The sequence below is a fragment of the Lampetra fluviatilis genome, chromosome 35 (assembly GCF_964198595.1).
Source record: "Lampetra fluviatilis chromosome 35, kcLamFluv1.1, whole genome shotgun sequence".
Taxonomy (NCBI): domain Eukaryota; kingdom Metazoa; phylum Chordata; class Hyperoartia; order Petromyzontiformes; family Petromyzontidae; genus Lampetra; species Lampetra fluviatilis.
Window position 1 is genome coordinate 12077227 of NC_136309.1, and position 7991 is coordinate 12085217.

General features: G+C 47.6%; 1 long non-coding RNA gene across 1 annotated transcript; it reads right to left on the reverse strand.

The window, feature by feature from the left end:
- Nucleotides 1-2118: 2118 nt before the first annotated feature.
- LOC144944681 (uncharacterized) lies at nt 2119-7816 on the reverse strand. Its single transcript, XR_013639612.1, has 2 exons — nt 7681-7816; nt 2119-4211 (listed from the first exon to the last, which is right to left on the reverse strand). It is a non-coding gene; the product is annotated as an uncharacterized LOC144944681 (long non-coding RNA).
- Between the last annotated feature and the right edge of the window lie 175 nt (nt 7817-7991).

Genomic DNA, 7991 nt, shown 5'->3' on the forward strand with positions numbered 1-7991 from the left:
CGGAATGCCCAAAAGATGGAAAATGACATCCGAAATAATGGTCGCGGACGCACCGGAGTCCACCAAAACACGCACCTCGACCCCCTGAATAGAACCCGGTACCGTGGACGAGCCCATAGCGGCCGCAACTACCCTCCGTGCCATTCGGCGCCATTGCGTCAGCGAGCGACACGGGTCAATCAGAGGCACCTCGTCGTTGTTAACGACACACGGACCGCGCGGCGATGGTGATGCATGAGGTGACAGGCCTTGCCGGGTGTCTGATGCGCACCGACTTGCCTGTCCTGGCTGGTCTTTTCGCGCGACGTCCGTGGTCGAGGCCGCCTTCAACGATGGGGCCCCCCGTCCAAGCTGACACCTGCTTCCAGCGTCAGAGATTAAATTGAGCGTCCAAGCACTTAGCCGCAGCACGGGACATCAATTTATCATGGCTGCACACCGGCATGGGGATCCCCAGGTCTCTAGACAATTCCAGCTTCTTGCCCAACACAAGGGGCTCCAACAAATCCGGCTCCGTCTCGGGGTATGCTGCCATCGCCAGTTCCAGAACTGCGCCTCTGAAAGCCATCGGCGATTCATCACGCGCCCGTTGGCGCTGAACAAATCTACGATGGGCATCGTCCGGAGGCTCGTACGCATCCGCCATTTCCTCGAAGACACCCTGCAGCGTCTTCTTCTTGTCGGCCTTGATGGAGCGGAAGAACCGGACGGACTCGTCGTTGAGAAGTGTTGGTAAGACTTCCAGGGCCTCCGCGTCCGTCCATTTGGCGGAGCGTACGGCCGCTTGAAAATGGCAGGCAAATGCGCTCCAATCGCCGCCGATGGAGAATTCTTTGACCGTTGTTAAATGACGGCTGCGGGTTCTTGCTCCGCCGTCCTCCACCGATGGTGACTCACGCGGCAGCGACAAGATGGCGTCACTCCGCAACGTGTGCAAGATGGCGGCTTCCCGCGGCGGAGGGCGCAAGATGGCGGCTTCCCGCCGTTCCTCCTCGGCCACGCCCAAGATGGCGTCTTCGTGCCGCGTGGTCGAGAGGGCTGATGGCGACGGCAAGGCCCCGGTCTGTTGTTCCCCGCTGGGCCTCCCCGAAGTTTTTGCCGGCATCACAAGGTCGCACAACTGTGCCAACACCGTCTTCAGTGCCTCCAGTTGCGCCGCCACCTGTCGCCATCCGTCCTCAGCGTCCAGTCGCGCGAATGGGCCCACCGAGGCGGCCACGTCCTGCACGCCCGGACCCCCGCTCGTCCCCGCGCCACTTTCCTCCTCCATCGTCGGTAGCGCCACCGCTGGAGGGAGGTCGTCGTCAGAAGATGCTGCAGAAGATGGTGCAGGGACGGTCTTCCTCCTGAGCTGTTTTGACATGCCGTTTCACTTCTGACACCAATGTAATAAAGGACTCTCTCTCAGATGTCGATCTCCGTTGTCCTTTATTGGGTTCGTAGAATCTCGTTACCACGACGTCCTCGCTCAGGCCCTCGTCTCTCCCGACGATCTCTCCACAGCCACTCGGCTGCTCCGATATGCAGTCTCCCTGTGCGTCTGACACCGATGGCTGACGGTGTCGACGTCTCCCACCGCGTGGCGACCGCGCCACTCTCTCCGTCCTGCCCAGCGTGGCCTCCTCTTGTTTCACTCCGTCTCAACTCCCCTTTCCCCTTCCGGTTCTCCCCCTAAATCCTCTCTCCCACGTGACCCTAACTCCACCCACTCCCCACGTGACCCAGACTCCGCCCCCCCTCAATCCTTGCTCGCATTACAACTTGACACCTGTTTTTCCCGATGAATGACCATCTTGATGAGAGAGCTTTTCTGTGCAGGGTGATCGTGTGAGTGTGCAATTTATTTCTGTACACGCTGTTATTTTGCAGTTTGGGCCACCTCCGAGCAGAATATCCAGGAATTGGGTTTCCTTCACCTCCACTTTCACGGTAAACTGGATGGGTTTTGCGAGTTGAGATGATTTAGACATTAATTCAGTGTAATTTTACCGTGGGGCCCAGACAATCAATGTGTCCTTCACATATCTAAACGAACGAGAGGGTTTTAGTGTACTTGAAGCTCGCGCTTTTGCTTCAAACATTTCCATGTGTAATGAGCGACTTCCACGACACGTCGTATAGAGGGTACTTCTTTATTACTCACACTGGGCACAACACAGGCCAACACTGATTCTTCTTCCCACTGAATATACTCTAGACCAGGGGTCCTCAAACTTTTTAAACAGGGAGCCAGTTCACTGTCCCTCAGACCGTTGGAGGGCCGGACTATAGTTAAAAAAAACTATGAACAAATTCCTATGCACACTGCATATATCTTATTTTGAAGTGCAGAAACAAAACGGGAACAAATACAATATTTAAAATGAACAAGTAAAGTTAAATCAACAAACTTGCCAGTATTTCAATGGGAACTTTGGGCCTGCTTTTGGCTAATGAGATGGTCAATGTCCGGTTCCATATTTGTCACTGCTAGTCGTAACAAGTGATGCAAGTGTGCATCCGTTAGTCTAGATCTGGTTGGAGATTTCAAATGTTTCATTCTGGAAAAAGTCTGTTCACAGACATAAGTGCTGCCAAAGATGGTTGCCATTTTGAGTGCATGGTTCCTGAGATGAGGATATGTCTCAGAGGGGAGAGATGCATAGAAATTATGAAGGCTGCTTGACTTGAATGCGTCTTTCAGAGTCACAATTCTGCAGTTCAGCCAGTTCCATTTGGTAAATTGTATCCACATTTTCAATGTCAATAGAAAATGGGTTACGGAAAAGCTGTATGTCATGTTCATGGAGATGAAGCTCTTTAAATCTAAATTGGAACTCCTTTTGCAATTTTTCCAGTGAATCCACACATGTTTTGTTTGGGAATGCAACCAATGGTTTTTCCGCTAACAGATTTTGAGTTGTGGGGAGATGGCAGAAGTTTTCCTCCTTCACTTGTTTGATGAGGAGGCCTAATTTTACTTCAAATGCTTTGACATGTGATTGCATATCACAGATGAGCTTCCCCTTTCCTTGAAGTTGCACATTGAAACTGTTGAGTAGCTCTGTTACATCTGTCAGAAAGGCAAGGTGCCATTTCCATTCTGTATCATTGAGCTCTGGTACTTCTTTGTTTTTTGAAAGCAGAAAAGCTGTAATCTGTGGAAGTAAGTCATAGAAACGTTTCAAAACTCTCCCTCGACTCAGCCAACGGACTTCTGTGTGGTACATAACATCTTCATAGTCAACATTTATCTCAGACAGAAATTCCTGAAATTGTCTGTGGTTTAGTGCATGAGCTCTAATGAAGTTAACACAAGATACCACAATTTTCATAACAGAGTCCCACTTCAGTGATTTACTACACAGCGCTTGTTGGTGGATGAGGCAGTGTATGGCTATTGGATGAGAATGGTTATGTTTGTCCATCTCTTGGTTAATGCGAGCAATTACTCCTTTCTTAGACCCCACCATGCTAGGAGCACCATCCGTTGTCACACTGGCTAGTTCAGCCCAGTTCAGCTCCAAACCATTCACAGTTTGGCAAACCTTTTCATAGATATCCTCTCCTGTAGTTGTTCATTTGATGCTTTGCAGTGCAGCAAGCTCTTCTGTGACTTCGAAATAGTCATTCGTCCCACGAATAAAAATTAGAAGTTGTGCAGAATCACGAACATCATTGCTTTCGTCGAGTGCCAAGGAAAAATAGGAAAGTTTTTTTGTGGAGTTTTGCAAATGCTGATGCAAATTGTCTCACATTTCTTCAATCCTCCGTGTAATTGTAGGTCCTGAAAGACTCACTGTACTAAATAAATCGGCCTTCTCTGGACACATCTCTTTGGCAACAGAAAGAAGGCATTCTTTAACAAATTCTCCCTCCACGAATGGTCTGCCAGTGCACGCTATTAGCTTGGCAACTTGAAAACTTGCTCGCAGTGATAAAATATTTTGCTGCTTCTGCTTCACAAAAGTATTTTGCTGAGTTGTTAATGTATTTTTCAGTTTTAATATTTTATCTTTTCTCACTTCTCCGACCAAACAATAATATTTATCTTTATGTTGAGTTTCATAGTGTCGACGTAAATTGTATTCTTTGAACACAGACGCTATATTCTGGCATATCAGATACACAGCTCTTTCCTTGTACTGCATGAAAAAGTAATCATAAGTCCACTGTTCTTTGAATATCCTACACTCCGAGTCAATTTTTCTCTTTCTTGACATCATTGTTTCCTAGGGAGTCAAAATTGCTATTAGTAAAATACCAATATATATACAGCGCTACAAAAACAATATACCAGCAATAACTTTGCCCACACAGAGACATACAGACTGCACTGCCCATCAATGCAGTCTGATTGGGGGAACTCCGCTTTTACCCCAGGCTCACACTGGTGCGGGTGCCATTAAAGAGTTAATTACACCTGCAGTTTTGTTCACAGATTACAGTGCGATCTGCGAACTCGCATAGGAATATGATCGCATGGGGGAGAAGACCCATGCGATCCGATTCCACTGCAGGAAAAAAGAAGGCACATGTGCCTTTTTTCTTCCAAATCTAATGCAAGTTCAGCCATACAAGCATATGGCTGAACTCGCACTGCTCAGAGATCGCAACAGTATGAACCGGGGCTTACACAACATACAACACATAACCTCATACAACTGAATAGCAATCAGAATATAAATGCACTTACTGTCATTTAAATTGGGTTTCCTACTCCTCGGCTGTCTGTCACTGACCAGCACGGGAAAACAGCAGGCAGCCCCTCCAGAGATCAGAGATCACTCTGTTATTACCCCTCTATCATTTACTCAGCGGTGCGTGTGCTGGGGATCTACATCCCCAGCACACAGGAATATCACTGGGAGTGGAGCCGAGGGGCAAGTGAGGGAGCTGAGGGAGGGAGAGCCAGTCAAGCGCAGCCAGGGGAGGGCTGGCAGCCTTAGGCCTGGGGGGCAAGTCCAGTCAATTGGCCCATTGAACCATTCACCAGCGCAGCCCAATGAGTGGCCACCGCCGCAGCTCAATCAGTGCCCACCGCCGCAGCCCAATGAGTGCTCACCAGCGCAGCCCAATTAGTGCTCACCAGCGCAGCCCAATTAGTGCTCACAAGCGCAGCCCAATTAGTGACCATGGGCCGGATAAATGTCCTCGGCGGGCCGCATGTGGCCCGCGGGCCGTAGTTTCAAGACCCCTGCTCTAGACAATAACACCTCTACCGGCTACACGCACAGCCGATCACTCTGCGTGGTCCCCTTGCCCTCGTCTCCGCCGCTGCCTGGCGGCGTGACAACGGCGATGGAACCCACGCAGGAGATCTTCCACGTGGCCGGACGAGCAGGTTCCCGGAGCATCTCGGCCAGCCCCACCTGTGACCTTTGCCCCAGATACACCTCCTTCCCTGATTGGTTGTTACCTCTGTGGCCATTCCCGTGAATCCCTTCCCGGGCCAGTAGGTGTCACCCTGTCATTTCACATAGGTTATCAGAAGACAGGAGAGCCCATTGCTGCTGCTTTTCTCCGTAGAAATCGCCTCTCTACGGGAAATAGGTGTAGTTTATACAATGCTCAGCTAATTGTGGGATGTCTTTGGGTAAACTTTTGTTTCAACCAGAATACCGAGTATCTTTATTAGACTCGTTAACTGGAACCTTAGTGACCAGAGAAATTGCACCAACATTTACCGGAATATCATTAGGGTTAAGCTTTATATATTTTATTATATTTACAAGATATTCTGAGTTTTTTATGACCGAACAGGACCTGCTAATGTGGGGCTGTATGTTTTGTTACATTTGCACTGATTTATGTGGCAGAGCTGATTGTACTATTGGTCTTAATGGGCCACCACATTGGTATACTACAGGTCGTGGGTTCGACCCAGACCATGAAGCCTGTATATGTGGATTTTACATCTCTCTTCCCATAGTCACGTGGATTTGTGTCTGGGTCCTCCAGTGTTTTCCTCTACATTTAGAATCAACATGCGTTTAGAGTATTTGGCTGCTATACATTTTCACATGATAAGCCACTTCGTTGAGCTATCATTTGTGGCTAGGTCGCTTCTCAAAGAGAGCTTTATAGCTCAGTGGAGCCTTCCCTGGTAAAAAAATTAAAAGTTTAATGAACCTTTGGCAAACCGTAAACCCCCAGTGGTTATGGCGCCGTTTGTTTGATCATGTATTCCTCCTCCTTGGGAATTAATGGTTTGGCAATCATTGCAGTTCTCTTCAGTTCCAAAGGACTGGTTAGGTCTCATCCGGTAAAACTCTGATTTTGTTCCCATAATCCCCACGGGATATCATGTTAATTGCCATTTGTTTTAGACTTTTGCCTCACCTAAAGTAATGTTTTTGGCAATTTACTGCTTTCAATTATTTTGGCAACCTCGTGCCCAGTCATCTCAGCTTGATTTTCAGAATCAGAATCTTTATTTATCTTGGAGATTCCACTTAAGCAATTATCGCAATAGCAATTTTGCATGGGGAAACAGCAAAGACCTTTAGATAGGTCGAATATCATATCGCTGGTAAATCATTGTTAGTCATGTTAATGACCGTATTTTTAATGATTTTTAATTGAGTCTAATTAAATTTAGTAAGTTTATGACATATTTCCATGATCTAACTAAAAAAAATCATGAATTTTAACCCCATTTACAGGAATGGAAGAGCTAGGTCACCACGACAAACAGAAGGGGAATCGGATATGGAGACGCGCTTTAGCCAAATTATTCAGAGCAGTGACAGAATGTTTCTGAAATTTGCATTCGAGAAACAGGAATAATTATGAAAGGTGAAAACATGGACCATCGGGTTTGATTTTGAAGAGAGAATTTCCACTACTTGGGAGTGTAGATGGGAGATGAGCACTGCCCCAATATTGTCATGAGCATAGGCAGCGCTCATCTTTGGATTATTTAGATTACTTTGCTGCTATAAAAATCCACATGATGAGACACTTTGTTGAGCTGTCATTTGTGGCCAAGTTGCTTCTGAAAAATAAGTTTATACCTCAGTGGGCTTTATTTAGTATTATAAAAAGTGTAGTTATATTCATATATATTTTTAAAGTGATTTGTTTACCTTTCCTATACTTTGCACTCCTATCGTGTCTTTGTATAGTTTGTTGTAACGTTTTGACCCACCATACTAGACATCTGCGATAAAGAGCTTTATGGCGGAACAGATTCCTCCAGGATAAATATTCTGATTCTGATTCTCCGCACATGGATAATATACATATAGAGACGCTGAGAAGCAACCCCTCATTAAAATAACGCAATCAGTGGCAGCATAACATCACACCTGGTGTTTGAATAAGGTGCACCCGACTCATTCGCTGAGTGGAGAAGCCAATCAAATGGTCGTACCAACTAGAGGCCCCTTGGCCGCCAGTTTAAAATTGAGGTGGGCGTGGAAATTTCGAAAGGGGAAATTACCTATGTGTGTCAGCTTATTCTCTACACAAACGTGTAAGAAGAAATGATAAACCGTAGTCTATAATTTCTACACAAACCTAGTTAGGCTAAGTGTGAGGGCTGTCTCGGACGGCCCTCTGTGCGCATGTCCCCAACGTATGCTGACGGAACGTATCTCTCGGATGCGGCGGACAGGATGGAGTAACACGGAATTGGGCCTATGGGAAGTGATGGCCCACAGGGATTCGTAGCCCCCCGTTTGAAAGCCCCGTACTCACATTCCGTGACCTTGCGTCCTTCGACCTTGCAGCGCTGTCCTATGCTGTGCAATGGTTTCGGCCCATACTCGGAGGGCTCTCCTCTTCAAGCTGACTCGCTACCTGCCAATATTTTACTGTCATTGTTGCCACCCATTGCGTAGCGCAACGGCCGGGGTCCATTCACGAGCGTGCAGACTTCCTCGCAATGTCTGCCCATATTTTGGTTTGGTTCTGCCCACGCACGGCTCCGCCACCGTGGCGGGAGTAATGGGATGATTCTCTCACACCTCCATTGGGTTGCATTCACCTCACTGCTCCCCCGCCTATCC